A 16,048-nucleotide genomic window follows, 5' to 3' on the forward strand; every position below is an offset into this window, starting at 1 on the left:
AAACAAGTCTTGTGTGCTGCCAGTCACACAGAAGAATAGCAGTATGGTTATGGAGAGTGCATGACACTCGATGATGATAAGTGACTTGGAGATTTGTGTATTTGCTTTAATACATTTGTTTTCCTTATCATGCACTGTACTTCTACTTGTTAAGGAACAAGTTTCCTGTGAAGTCAAGAGCTGTGGTGTGCCAGCCAGAGGCTCCATGCATTTTGTATTTATTAAGCCTCGTGACTGCATCATGAGGTGATGTGAAGTGATTGACCTGTGCCATTCAAGTTTGTGTAAGTGATGTGATATTGTGAAAGTAGATATTCACAGTGATTAAATTGCCTAATGATGCATTTCAGAACATATTGTCATGGTGAAGCTATGCATGGCTGAAAAAGAGGAAAATAAGTGAAGTATTACAGAGAATGATCAGGGGTACAATGTTAAGAGTAACCAATCAAACATCTTTTTTTTGACTACAAATAACAGAAATTTTAATAAAGGCATAAGGTTAAGGGATTTTAATTATGTATTTGAAATATTTTTTTAAGAGACATATTTATTTATTGTTGGAGAGTTAGATTTACAGAGAGAAGGAGAGACAAAGATCCTCCATCTGCTGACTCACTCCCTAAGTGGCCACAATAGCCATAACCGAGCTGATCCAAAGGCAGGATCCAGGAGTTTCCCCTGAGTCTCCCAAGCCCATGCAGGCTTTGGGCCATCCTTAACTGCTTTTCCAGGCCACAAGCAGGGAGCTGGATGGGAGGTGGGGCAGCCAGGACACAACACCGGCAACCACACGGGATCCTGGCACATTCTGGGTTAGGATATTAGCCACCACATTACCATGTCCAGCCTCTATTTGAAACTTTTTTAAGTTTGTAAAGTTATACAGATCAAGTTTTTAAAGTTATAAAGATCAAGCATTTTTCTATCAGCATATTCTTTGATCCTCAGCTTATTTTCATTTTCCTCAGGCTGGTTGCCTCTTGGTTATAACATGGCTAGCATGGTTTCATCCTGATAGTCTCCCATAGTATCTAAATCCAGAGAGGAGGAAGGGGTGGGGTGTAGCAGTGGAATAGGGAGAAGATCTTTTTCTCTGGTGCATCTCTCTTGTTTTATCAGGAAAATAGTCTTCCTAAGAATTCTCCTGCCCCCATGGAGTTTTCTCTGTACCTTACTAAACACAGGTGGTCACCTGCCTCATCTGGTTCAGGGATCAACAACAATATCAACAATAGGTTACCACAAGGACCTGAGTAGATGACATTAGGACTGAAATCTTGTGCCATGCATACCACGACATAATGGTGCAAAAGGGGAGGTTGGACAGGGAATTTAGCCATGGAAGCCCTGACATTGGATAGGTATTAGAGGACAAGAATGAGTCAGCCAGGTGAAGCTGTGGGTGGAGATGGGTGGAGGCCTCTCAGGCTTCAGCCAAGGCCAATGGAAAGCAAAGGCGGTGTGAATATTGTGACTGGCTAGAGCAAGACGAACAGGATGGGGTAGTCTACAGTCTTGATGGAAACTGCACTGATTTAAAATCAGTGATAGTGTAGATGCAAAAGAGAGGGAGTATCCAGTTTCACTGAGGGTTTTGGAAGAAATTTCCTGAATAAAGTTGGATTGCATCCTGACTGACTATAAAGGGTCAACCAATGATCAGAGGTGAGAAAAATGTCCTGAGAGCAAAGAGAAGCATGCACAAAGGTTTGGAGGCTTAAAATAATTTGATGAAAACCTGCACATTATCATCAGGGTAATAATGTGAGAGAGGGAGTGAGGGAGTGAGGTGGTGAGGCTGGAGTCATGACTTGGACTCTGTTTGTGTGTATGTTTGTATTTCAGTTTTTGTATTTAAATATTTTGTATTTAAATATTTCAGTATTTGTATTTCAGTTAAGACTAACCCTTGCCTATTAAAAAGTTTTGGATCCCAGAGCTAGTTACACTAGTTGAGTTTGCTTCATCATTTGTATAGTTTGGGGTTGGACTTGGATGATCACCAAGAATATATAATAGGTGCTCAATAAACATTTGCTGAACAAATGAGCTGGGAACAAGCTCACTCTCTTTTGCTGCCACAACTTTGTTCAACAAAATAAATGGAATGTGCATGCCCCTGCCTCACTCAGCCTCGTATCCACAAATACATGGCACAGAGGATATATTTTTTTAACTTCCAAAATGAAAATGTGGCTGGTAAGGCTGTATCAGTAGAGGTTAACTAATTGTAACAAATGTATCATGCTGGTGTGCAGATGTCCATGGCGAAGAGATTTTTGTCCTTTTGGCTTAGTGTTCCCATGAACCCCAATTTACTTTAAAAAATAGGATCTATGTAAAAAATCCACAAAATATTTCCATGAGAGGGGATTCGAGAGGGAGAATAATTAGCTCTCCAGTGGGGATCAGTGGGTTCATAAACCTAGAGACAGTGACAAATAGAAACAAATTATAGCTGTCGTGTGTTTTCTTAACTTGCCCATTCCAGGGACAAAGAGTAAAAATTGGGGAGTGCAGGGATTAAAATCAAAGGTATCTTCCACTAGATTATGGTAACCTCTTGATGGAGGGCTTTACAACTGACCACTTGAGGGCCTGGGGTGGTAGTCTAGCGGTTCAAACCCTTGTCTTGCACTTGCTGGGTTCCCGTATGGGCAACAGTTCTAATGCCAGCAGCCCTGCTTCCCATCCAGCTTCCTGCTTGTGGCCTGGGAAAGCAGTCGAGGACAGCCCAAAACCTTGGGATCCTGCATCCACGTGGGAGACCCGGAGGAGGCTCAGGGTTCCTGGCTCCAGTTCAGCTCAGCTCTGGCCATTGTAGCTACTTGGAGAGTGAATCAATGGATGGAAGAGTTTCCTTTCTGTACATCTGACTTTCCCATTAAAAATAAATAAATAAAATAAACTTAAAAAAAATGACCACTTGAGATACTTGTGGAGGGAGTTTTTCAAGCATGGTGTTAGGGATGCTGAAATGCCCATGAGTATTGGCAATCTAGTTTTTAATTAGAAATGTTTATTTTAAAGTTAGAAAGTCATATATATATATATACAGAGAGAATAAGAGAGACAGTTCCCATCCACTGATTCTCCTGGTATGTTGAAGCCTGGAGCCAGGATTTCAATTAAGGTCTTCTATGTGGAAAGCAAGAACCAAATTCCTTGAACTATCATCGCTGCCTGCCGAGGCACATGCCAGCAGGAAGCTAGAATCAAATGTGGATCCAAGGATTGAACCCAGGTACTCTGATATGCAATGTGGAAATCCTACCTGTGTCTTAATCATTAGGACAAATGTTGCTCTTGATAAGATTTTTGAGTGTTTCAAAGTTAAAGAAGGATGTATCACTGATCCTCTTGCTTTTCTGGAGTCTTTGCCCTTTTCTTAGCCATACAGGCCAGGTGATGATAGCCCCAAATCTCAGTGGGTAAGGACAGTAAAGATCAGACTTTTCTTAGGCCTATCATGAATGATCAAGTGTCTCTACTTAAGGTGACTCAGGCTGATGGAGAAGTACCATTATGAATTGCTGATCACCATGTTAGAATTACTAGAATGGGTCCTGCCCAATCCCAAGGAGATTAGAAGTTGCAATGTTACCTTTTGTCTGCAAGTGGGGACCATTATGGACAAGGAGTACAACATACATATCTCATAATCATGGTGATGGAAACCCACATGCCAGTTACAGAGACCCACTCATAGGTGTCTGGGGTTTCTATATCTGCGTTCCAGGCTTAGGCCAAATCATAAGGAGGAAGTAGCCATGGCCAAGTACCTTAGGATCCTGGGCCACCACCACACTCCTGGATCTTTGGCCAAGATGAAAGCCTTTGCTTTTTGTGAGAGTCCATGCGTGTCACCTCGTGTGTGACTCATCCGTTTCCTCCACAGCCCCTCCCACTGCGGGAGCTATTCCCAGTCAGGACTTGTTTGTCAGGCTGCGGCACCCTTGCACGTGGGGCTGACAGCCTGAGGGAGGGCAGGACCCAACCCAGCAGCCTCAGCCCTTGGATCTGCCATTTGGGACTGAATTGACTGCTCAGAGGTACAGGAGTCTAGCCTGTTGATTTGTAGCAAGATAGGACAAAAGAAAACCACTAATGTCCTGTCTCCAGCCACCAGGGAGCACATTTGTCAGTGAACTTGTTGTTGGCCAGCAACAGTGAGTAATTCCGTGTCCTTTATTTTCAACCATCCTATTTTGGAGAGGAATTCCAGAGAAGAGCAGTCAGTTTTAATTCTATATATGCAAGGCTTTGTTACTTTGGGGTTTAATTAATAACGTGATGGTAGATAACTATTAACAAGAGATTTGGTAACTTGGAACTGCTTCATGTAACTCAAAAACAGCACTGGTCTATTGGGAAGCTATTTTTATTGTCACTTATCTATCGCTCTGCTCTGTGTTCCTCTGATCCCATCCATCCTATACCAGAACAAAAAACCTGAAGTCTCTAAGAACTTCATTTTTTTTCCCTTGTAATCTCCAAGTGACTAAGTGCCAATACAGAGGTTCACAGATTCTTTGAATCATTTTTTCCCTGTCATTAGACTTTGTAATGTATTGTCTCCAGTTTTGACTTAGTGCTAAGACACCATGGACTTAAAGCCCTCCTTAAAAGCAAAAGGGTTATTATTTTACACCTTCCTGAGAAGCCTGCATTTCCTTCTACCAACCTGTGGTGCAGAAAGCTGTTGATCTTAGTTAATTTTTCCTTTAGACGAGACTTTCTTAAGAGGTATGTTAACTTTGGAGAGCTTTCTGCTAGTTCTTGAGTTGGTCTTCATTGTGGGACAGAATACTCAAGTACCTTCCTTCATTTATACTGCCTTTTATACTAGTTCATACAATACTTTTGTAATCAATGCTTATGTGTATTCCTTCCTTTTACTGATGGATTCTTTATTAATATTTGTTGAATGTGAATTATAAATTTTTTCTTATCCGTGTTCATGCTGTTTGAACTATACATGTACACGGTGTGAGAGAGAAAAAGAGGCAAAGAATTGGAAAGGCAGACAGAGATTCTTTATCTCTTGGTTTACTCCCCAACTGTCGGCAATACTCCAACATGTGGGATTGGGCTAAAGCCAGGAGCCTGAAACTCCATCCGCTTCTCCCACTGAGTGGCAAGGACTCAGTATCACCTGCTACCTCCTAAGATGTACATTAGCAGAAGGGTTGATCAGAAGCAGAGTACCCTAGATCTCAATATTGAATGCAGAATCTGAAGCAATAATTTAACCACTGTGCCAAATGCCTAACCCAATAGTGAATTTTGAAAGTTTACAACACTTTTTGTTTGAATTTTGACAAGACTTGTTTTTTCATCTTCAAAATAAACTGATAGGCTTTATTTTATATGGCATTATTTCTATTTTATTGTTTCTTCCTACAAAGTTTATATCTTTGAGACATGAAAATATTGACTCATTATATCCTGTGCAAATGATTTTATGTTTTCTTTCAACAAATGGTTAACCTTAAATGACTACAGAGTTTGTATTTATGTGTTTTGACATTGAATCCTGAGATCATAATGGTTGCACTCCCATTCTGACAGTGTTTACATAATACAGTATCATTTGTCTTTTGTAAAATGAATGAGGATTTATAAACAGAAACCAAGACTTATTCAAAGATAATATGATTAGGGAAGAGCTGAAGGGCTGGTGATTGTCGGCTTTTCTAACATTGGACATGGGAGGCAAGCACAGACGTCCATTGTGGGATCTGTTTGTCCTGGATCCAGGCAATAATAAGGTGAAGTGTCTACAGAGTTCAGTATTTCTAAATATGTCTAAAAGAAAAATAGCAATAAAAATTCAACCTGTACTCTTCTTTATAATCAGCGTGTTCTGGAAATTCTAAGCCATGTCCGTGAAACAATTCTCCCCACGAGGGCCTTACACAGTCACTGCCATTTTCCCCTGCCACAGGCACTCAATTCACTGCTGGGAAAGTTTTATTTAGGACAATGCCTACTCCCGAGAGTCCGTAGCTTTCATTTGCCTTATTAGTTCCATTACTTTGGGGATTCAGGTTATATGGAATTGTTAATCCTTTATATTTCTTTTTTTTACACAGTAGCCATTATATAGACAAATATTACCAGGATAACTCAAATTTTATCTTTTTTTAAGAATGAGATGGTAGAAGCTTACTTTTTCTGCATATTATTCTTAAATATTTTGATTACAGTGAATAAACTTATAAATAATTCTAGCTTAAGCTGGAAAAGTGATTAGATTGTAATGATACCTGGATAGCTCATAGAATCTAAGCAATGAATGTGAGGGCTGAGCATGATCAGAGCTCTTTAGTGGGGTTTGTCCTTCTTGGTATATTTTCTTTGTTTCTCTCTGTCTTTTCTGAAATGTACTGGTTTTCCATTATATGTTACTGTCACATGGGATTTATTCTCAAATCTGTGTATTAATATCAAGTGGGCAGCTTGACAAGCTCCATTTTCTTTAAACAATGTAATATAATTAGTTCAATTCAGGTGAAGAGAAATGTGTTGATCAGACATTCGGGACTACAATCAAATCCTTAAGACACAGTGTTTATAAATGGAGGTTTTAGAGGTTCATAGTTTAAGATTCAGCTACACTATTGATGTGGGGTTTAATGAGGGCACTAGATGGTGGAATACCTGTAGAAAAAGGGTCACATGATGAACCAGCTGCAACTCTGCCCTAAAAGACAACCTGCTCTCAAGAACCATGGTTAGAGGGCATATTTGTCATGATTAAAGACCTAATGACCTGTCTCTGAGCTATCATAACTGGATCAAGTCTTTACCCTTAATCCATTAACCAAAGATTAAGTCTGTAACACATGAGCTTTGGTGTTGTTGAAAATAATATCCAAATAGATATTACTTTTATTTTTCAGTAATAATGAAATTATACAGCATGAAAAATTGAAAGTGAAATATTGTTTGTCTTAGCTCTCAGAAATTCTGGTTCAGTGACTTTGGAATAGACATTTTTATAAAAGCTCTTTAGGGAATCCTAATGTGTAACAAAAGCTGGGAATTATTGCTACAAAGTGTTATCTTTATAGCTTTTCACCAATGAGTCCCATCTCTTTCTTCCTGTCCAAGTTCTAAATTTCCTAACAGGAAGCCTGATGGTTCCAGCTTAGTCTGTTACCATTCCCTCGTGCCGTCAGCTGTGGCCAAGTACATTTCCTCAAATGACTGAACATACAATAAACATATTGAAGTGGTTTCCAGAGGAGCATATGTGAGACGAGAGGGTGGCTAGTTAAACAATTAGTGAAAATAATATCTGTAGGGTTCCAGGATAATTCCTTCAACAGAATGCATGAAAGTGAATCCTGAACTACTAACTTTGGTTGTTGATAAGCCAATGCCATACCTTTGCTTTTAAAGCATAAAACTGTGGAGAATTAGTCTTTGCTAATTTGAGGATTTTGTAGAGCAAAATTAAAATTTAGTGTATTTAATAGCAAAAACACAAGCCACATCCATATGTATGAATATTAGTGCATTTTCTGTTGCTCTACCAAAATGTCTGAGAAAAGAGGCTATACAGTCTATTAGGCTGAAAGTCCAAACAGCATGCTACCAGCTCTAGTGAAGATTCAAACTAGATGGTATCACAGTGTTGGTAGTGCATGAAGAAGAGATCACACAGCAAGACAGGAAACTCGAAACAGGAAGGGGCCAGTCTTAATCTTCTACAATCACCTTCTTTCTTGGAAATGAAGTAGGGACCAATAAGAATTACAGTAATTCTTTCTAAAGGTAGTACTCTCAATGACTTAAGCACCTCCCACCTGGCCCCACTTCTTGAAGATTCTACCACCTCTTGCACTGGAGATCCATCTTCCCAGCACATGAAACCTTGGGTGACAAGGGATATCCCAACCATAGCATCTTCTTAGAGTAGTCTTTACAAATTGCTGTGTATTCAGCAATTTACACCTACAATTACTATGAGAACCATTGTTTGGCATAATGTTACAGTTGCAGCAGTTACAAATATTACCCCATAACACATCTGGCTTTTAAAAATCACGCTTTATCAATATCACCTTAATCAGTTGATAGACTCAGAGTGTCTCCTCTCTGCCTCCTGCATCCTTCCCCCCAGCCTCCCACAGTATTTCTCAGGAAATTCTGTATCATCACCATTTTTGGTAGAATTTTATCTATTATCATCAATATTTATTTATTTAAAAAATGTTAGAGAGAGGGAGGCACAGAGAGACAGAGATCTTCAATCTACTGGTTTACTCCCCTAATGGCCACAACAGCTAGAGAAAAACCAGACTGAAGCCAGGACCCTCACTGAGTCTCCCACATGGGTGACAGAGGCAAAAAGACTTGGGCCATCTTCTGCTGCTCTTTGTAAGTCATTAGAAGGGATCTAGGTAAGAAATAGAGAAGCCAGAACATGAACTGGTGCCCATATGGGAAGCTGGTATGATAAACAATGGAATCACCCATTATGCCATAACGCCAGCATTGGTACTGTATCTTATCAAATGTCTGTGAATCTTTTTTTTTTTTTTAAGATATATTCATTGTTATTACAAAGTCATATATACAGAGAGGAGGGGAGACAGAGAGGAAGCTTTTCCGTCTGATGATTCACTCCCCAAGTGAGCCGCAATGGCCAGTGCTGCGCCGATCCAAAGCTGGGAACCAGGACCTTCTTCCAGGTATCCCACATGGGTGCAGGGTCCCAAAGCATTGGGGCATCCTCGACTGCTTTCCCAGGCCACAAGCAGGGAGCTGGATGGGAAGCGGGGCCACCGGGATTAGAACCGGCACTCATATGGGATCTCGGGACGTTCAATGCGAGGACTTTAGCCACTAGGCCACGCCGCCGGGCCCAAGTGTCTGTGAATTTTAAGTCTTCTTAACTTTTCATTGCGGCTGCAAGGGACTAACACTGTCATTTTTGTGCAAGTGTGACTACTCTGACCTTAGGTGATGGGTATGAGTTTACCCATCCTCCTTGGGTCTCCTATGAAGATGTTGTTAATTCTCAAGACATTAGGTTTTACATAAATCAGTGACCAGGGAATCATATACGCGAACCCCTTCCACATGCTAGGTGGAAATCTGTCTTCCATCACTTTAAACCTCTCTCTCTCTTTTTCTTCCTCTTTCAGTATTTGTCTTCTGTCGTGAGCCAGATACTTACATTAAAACAAAAGCCTAGGTAGGATTTCCATTCTGAATACCTAGCAATTTCTTTTGTTTATGTGTGTCATACAAAAGTGTTTAATAGATCCTTGTGCAGGAGGGAGCTCAAAGAGACAAGTCTGGAGAAGATACCTGTTAGTTGGTCCATTCTCCTTTAGCAACATGACAGACACACAGTCTCAACAGGTCATTCAGATGAAAAGCCTAAGAGTTCTCTCTTGAGGACTGTGAGTTGTGGCAATCAACATATCTCTGCTTTGGGAGATGGTGAAAGTGGAAGAAAAACATGGGATACCTACCTTTAAGGCAAAGCAGCTAAATGATATTTTTCCATTTGGCGAGTGAACCTGAACTTGAACATAGAACTGAGATTCCTGTAGCACAAAATAGACTTTTGTTAGACAAAATCTGTAATTTTTAAAGGAGTAAGATCAAGAAGAAAGAAGAAGACCACAAGATGAGGGGGAGCACTTTTACAATGCTTTTCTCCCACTGAATGGCAGAAACTAGGCCTTCACCTAGAGAGTCTTTGGATATTGACAAAACAAAATATATGGTCTGCCTGCAGTTGAGTACCAAAGAAGAGAATGGAACAGAAGCTTCAGTGTGGACAAAGTGGGGTGAACACTGGTATACAAAGACCAGCAATGATTGAATAGATCATCAGAAGTTAGGATTTTAGATTCATTCTTAGTTTGTTCTGTCACAAGGTCAGTGTGTCTAGGATGGGTTTAGAGAAGGAGGAGGCTGAGCTGACCAGGGGAGCTAGCTTGAACTGAAAATCAAAGAATTTACTTTGCATTGACAAATTTGGTTTCATATGGGTCAAATAATGTTACCAGTTTTAGTTAACTTGAGTTGGTCCAAAAATAGCTATTTTTTTCATCGATCTTGATAAGTACTATACTTTGTAATACTTGTGTGCCTGCCTCAGTGTATATTTTACAAGTATATAACTGTTCTTTCTTCATTGATTTGTCCAGAAGGTCTGCTCCCATACAAAATAGAGGCTGAGCTTCCAAAATGCTCTTTCTTACCTAAGCTCCAATATGAGTTTGTTCTCCTGGGTTGTTCTTCTGGAGTCTCACGCCAGAAAAGCCTATCGAAAGCTTGTTTGTTGCAAAAATATCTTCCTCTTCATGATTATATTACGAGCAAGTCAGCATTTAAATAGAAACATTGATGCTTGACCACTAAATCACTTAATCATCTAGAATGAGAAAAGGATATAATTATTTCAGACATACAAAAGTCAGAGGAGGGGCTGGTGCGATGGCTCAACTGGTTAATCGTTCATCTACAAGGACCAGCATCCCATGGGTGTTGGTTCATGTCCCAGCTGCTCCACTTCTGACCCAGCTCCCTGCTGTGGCCTACTTTTTTATTGGAAAGGCGGATATACAGAGAGGAGAGACAGAGAGGAAGATCTTCCGTCCCATGAATCACTCCCCAAGTGACCGCAATGGCCAATGCTATGCCGATCTGAAGCCAGGAGCCTCTTCTGGGTCTCCCATGCGGGTGCAGGGTCCCAAAGCCTTGGGCTGTCCTCTGCTGCCTTCCCGGGCCACAGGCAGGGAGCTGGAAGGGAAGTGGGGCTGCTGGGATAGAACCAGCGCCCATATGGGATCCCAGGCATACAAGGCGAGGACCTTAACCACTGCACCACCGCGCCGGGCCCTCAAACTATTTTTTAATGGATGAAAATAAAGATCACAAGGAACCTGAAACTCCAGTTTGTGATTTCATTAGGAATATACCATTAGCTAGTTAGATAATTACAATGGATAGAATTGCTAAGCCATTCAATCTGTCTATATTTTAGAATGTATTACTCTTATTGTACTTTATTTAGAACACAGGGTCTGTCTTCTTAATTGTTTCAAACAAACAAATAATCTTTCCTTAAAAAAAAAATGAAAAGCAGGGAGAGATCTGTTGGTTTAGCCCTCAAATGCCCACAAGACTTAGAACAAGGGCAAGGGCAATTTCAGGAGTTTTGAACTCGAGTTGGTCTCCTAGCTTGGTGGTTAGGGCGCAAGGACTTGATCCATTGTTTGGTGCCTGTCAGGGTGTGCATGATTAGGAAGCTGGAACCAGGAGTGGACTGGCGCTTGAACCCAGGCGCTCTGGCACGGGTGTTCCAAGTAGTGGATTAACCCTGTATACGACAGTGACTACCCCAGGAAGTTCATGTTTTCATCCCTCCTTTGCTATGTGATCTGAGGATGTTTCTGAAAGTGGTTCACTATCCTCATGCTGTGCAATGAAAATCATTACCCACTGGTGAGCACAGCCACGAGCAATTATGCCATGTAAATATTCAGATGTAATGTTTTTATAGCCATCCACAGGTCAAAAATCATGCCAAGCATAATACATTTGTGTGTATTTTTGTAACAGTTGTCTAACAGCTTGTATCTAGTTTTAATTGGGCTTTTTTGATTTCTGAGTCTTCGTTTGTGAGTGATACAATTCTGGACTGCTTTCGCAAAGGTCTGATGTATTCAGACGCAGAGTATCCCATCGTTATGAGAACATAGTTATAAGCATTGATGAAAGAAATGCTGAAGTCTACTGAACCCGAGAAAGTACTTCAGAAGAGTGTGTATAATGGGAATACATAAAAACCACAATAAACTTTGGGGAGGAAATGCTGGCTAAGTTTAATTTCCTCGATTTTCTTTGTTTTCAGCCTTGCTGATCATTCTGTATTCCCTTTCTTTATCAATAGCATTGAAGTTGCTCACACTGAAACATCACTTTTACTCTCAACTTATCTTTTGCACATGAGTCTGTTCCAAATCTTTGCCTTTTTGTCTACAGTTTTTCACCATAGTCTGCCCTTTACTCATCTCTCTGACTCACTGAGGATTGGGTGCTGTTAACTTTTTATATTTAGAATCTGTTTTCCTTCCATTTCCTTGTTTTGAGTCCTTATTGTTATTGTTTTGTTGCTCATTTGGGCTAAGAAATGGCTTGTTCACCAACTTCCTACCTCAATCTTTTGTATTTTTTTTTAACAGTTTATTTACTTGCATGGCAGAGCTAGGGAGAGGAAGAGAGAGAGAGAGAGGAAAGAGAATCTTCCAAGTGTTAGTTAACTTTCCAATTGGGTGCATGGATTGAGGCTGGGTAAAAGCAAAGCCAGGAGTCTGGAACTCCATTCAGTGCACCCAAGAGGTTGCAGGGACCCAAGTGCCTGGATCATCTTCTGCTTCTTTCCCAGATGCGTTGGTAGGTAGCTGGACAGGAAGTGGAGCACCCAGCAAACAAACTTGTCTATAAGTGAGGCTGGCATCGCAACCATCAGCTTGCTGCATTGTGGCAAAACACCAGCTCTACTCAAAACACCAGTGCTTCTGCCTTCTAACCTACCCACAGCTACACTGTTACCAAATGATTTTTCTAGAATGAAAACTCTTTGTGTCATTCAAGCATTTTGTGGCCGTTCATTATCCATAGGAAAATCCAGTGCTTTACTAAGGTGCAGAATCAGCCTGTATTTGGCCTTAACTTGCCTGTTACTGAGAATTCACATACACCATTTCCCATCACACACACACACACACACACACACACACACACACACACACACACACGACCTCCTAGCAGGTGGCTGGCTTGGTCATTTTTCAATCACCTGGCTGATTCAGACCCTTCTTCAAAGTTGCTCTTTCTCTACTTGGAATATTTTTTTTTCCTCATTGCCTTGGTGATGTCTTTATTATGTGCTACCAATCCCAACCTCTCACTTATGGGTAACTGAGCACTTTTTGCTATTGGCTTCTATAATATACCTTAGGTATTTCAAATATGGTACATATGATGTTAATTTATACCATTTATGTAATTTGTCTGTCTTTATTACATTGTAGGTACTTGAAAATCCATATCCATGACTTACTTGTATTCCTAATTAAATCTGGAGCCTAAATTATATCTGATGCTAAACAGATTATAGGTAAATATTTTATAAATAAATGCATAAAGTCAGGCATCTTACCAAATCTCATAAAATGATACAATACAAAATAGGGGAAGGAATACAAATCTCTGTATTTTAAATTAATTGTGTTCTTGATACTACAATGTTAAGAAGCTTACCTTTCCAATTATAAAATTAACCAGGTGTACAGATACATATTATATAGATTATATATAAGTATCCTTTAATTGCAATTATTAATAATAGTATTAATATTCTACCATATTTCATTTTAAACATTTGTTTCATATGAGAATAGATTTTATCGATTTCATAGATATAATTCTAATAATGTAAACATATTTCCTCTCTCAACTTCCCCTTTTTTTCTCTTTTTTCCTTTAATTTTTCCATTAACAAAATTTCAATATACTTTGGGGAGTGAGCCAACAGACAGAGTATCTTTCTGTATCTCCTTCTCTATATATCTGCCTTTGCAATAAAAATCTGAAATAAATCTTAAAAAAAAAGGTAGAGTTGCAGAGAGGGAGAGGAAAAAGGGAGGAAGAAGAGGGGGAGAGAGATAGAGATGGATGCAGAGAGATAGAGAGAGAATCTTTCATCGATTGGTTCACTCTCTAAATGGCTGCAACGGTCAGTGTTGGGCCAGTCTGAAACCAGAAGCCAGGAGCTTCTTCTTAGTCTGCCATATGGAAACAAGGGCTCAAGGACTGGAACACCTCCTGCTGTTCCCCAGGCATGTTAGTAGAGAACTGCTTTGCAATTGGAGCATCTTTGACTCAAATTGTGTCCATGTGGGATGGAGGAGGGAGAAGATGGAAACTTTACCTGTTATACCATAACACTGGCTCCCAGTTTCATTCTTAAACATTTGAAAAAATTCATTATTAACTATGACATATCAGGGTAACATGATACTTGCCTTTTGGAAACTGGCTCATTTCATTAAGGATAGTGCTTTCAACTTACATCCTTTAGTTCCATAATATTAATATGGGGATACAAATAACTCTTTCATATACCGATTTCATTTCTTTTGAGTAATTTCCCAAGATTGGGATGGCGGGACACATAGTAGTTTAATTTTCAGGTTTCTGAGGATTCTCCATACTGTCTTCCATAGTGTTTGCACTGATTTACAATGCCATCTCTAGAGTATTAGGGTACCTTTTTTCTACATCCTCACCAGCAATTATTATCTTTTGAATTTTGTGTGATAGTTACCCTAACTTTTTTGAGCTGAAACTTAATTGTGATTTTTATTTGCCTTTCCCTGATGACTATTGAGCATTAACATTTTTTTTATGCATCTGTCGACAGTTTGTGTTTAGTTCTTTGAAAAGTGCCTGTTCCTCTCCTTGGTCCAGTTCTTACCTGGATTGATTGATTTGCTCTGGAGTGTTTCTTGTTAACATTTTATTATTTTATTATTATTATTATTATTATTATTATTATCATTTTATGATACAGTTCCATAGGCTCCTGGCATTTCCCTTATCTCCTACCCAAAAGCCTCCCCCCAACCTAATTCCTCTATATCATTACTAAAATTTAGTTCTTCATACACAGTCATATGTCCATCATTGTGGGCATGGACAATCACAGAGAGTCCAGCATCCTATTGTCAAGATACAGTAAACAGTTTCACTGTAAGTTCATCTTTGTCTGGAAGTAGAAATGCATACTACATTGTATCCTCACTTGATCAAACACCTTTATTATTTCATTAAATACATTTGCAAACAAGCTCTGGAGTTTTGTGAACTCTTCATAGGTGTTGGTTGTTTATCTCATACAGGTGATAGAGTTTGCTAGCATTTCAGAGGAGATTTAGGCTTAGAGGCACAAATGAAAGGGATCTAAAATTTTTCTAAATTTGTTTGTGTAAGGTGAACAAATTTCATATCTTTTCCAGTGCAGATTTAGAAGCATAGTGACACCTTCTTCTCTGCCCTGTTTCTTGGCTGGATCCCCCACTCACTCTTCTCCTTCTTTCTTTCTTCTATTAAAAAAAAATGTTTGTAGCAACATACTTTCAGTTTATTTCACAATCACTGATTTAAAATTTTAATGGAATCTGAGCTCTGGAGAAAACTTATATAAATATGTGAATGGGTAGCTCTGAGGAATATCGATTGAGTCACAAAGTGTTATTTTTATTTCCAAATAATTTAGTTGATTGAACCAAGATAGTGTCTCTGGAAGAGGCTGCCTCTAGAACATATCCCTGTTAAAGTGTTCACGTATGTGGGGTGACAAAAACATTAAAACTATTATCATTCTTTGATTGCAAAGAAGAGAACTAGAATTAGATAATATCACCATATCCTCGGGTTTCGTACTTGTATTTCTAAAGAACTGTGTTTAGATAAATGCTTTAAAGATATTCATTGCATATGTACATTCACCTTGTCATTGTTAAATAAGCAATGCAGTATAACAAATATCACAACATTTGTGTGGCATTCGATTGTTATAGGTAATCTAGAGACGATTTAGAGTATATGGGGGATATATGTGAACATTATTATTTTTATATGGGGCTTGAGGATTCATAGATTTTGGTAAATGAATGGAGGTGTTCTGACATCAATATCTTGTGCACAGCCAGGGTGACTTTTATTAGGAGTTCTGGAAGTGCAGGCATTAGTGACACAGGGGATAAAGGCTACTCGGCCTGCCTGCATCCCACACTGCAATGCTTGGGTCAAGTCCTACTTTCCTTTCAGTGCCACTTTCCACTAACTCCCACTTGGGAGGCAGGGTGCACTAAATTCCTACCTCCTACATGGCAGATCTTCATTGAATTTCTGGCTCCTGACTTTGGCCTGGGTCACACTTAGCCATTGAAGGCATTTTGAGAATGAACTAAAGAATGCGAGATAACCATCATCGCCTTTCAAATTA

This window comes from Ochotona curzoniae, unplaced genomic scaffold (genome assembly GCF_017591425.1).
Source record: "Ochotona curzoniae isolate NIBS_2020 unplaced genomic scaffold, NIBS_Ocur_1.0 contig_3819, whole genome shotgun sequence".
Taxonomy (NCBI): domain Eukaryota; kingdom Metazoa; phylum Chordata; class Mammalia; order Lagomorpha; family Ochotonidae; genus Ochotona; species Ochotona curzoniae.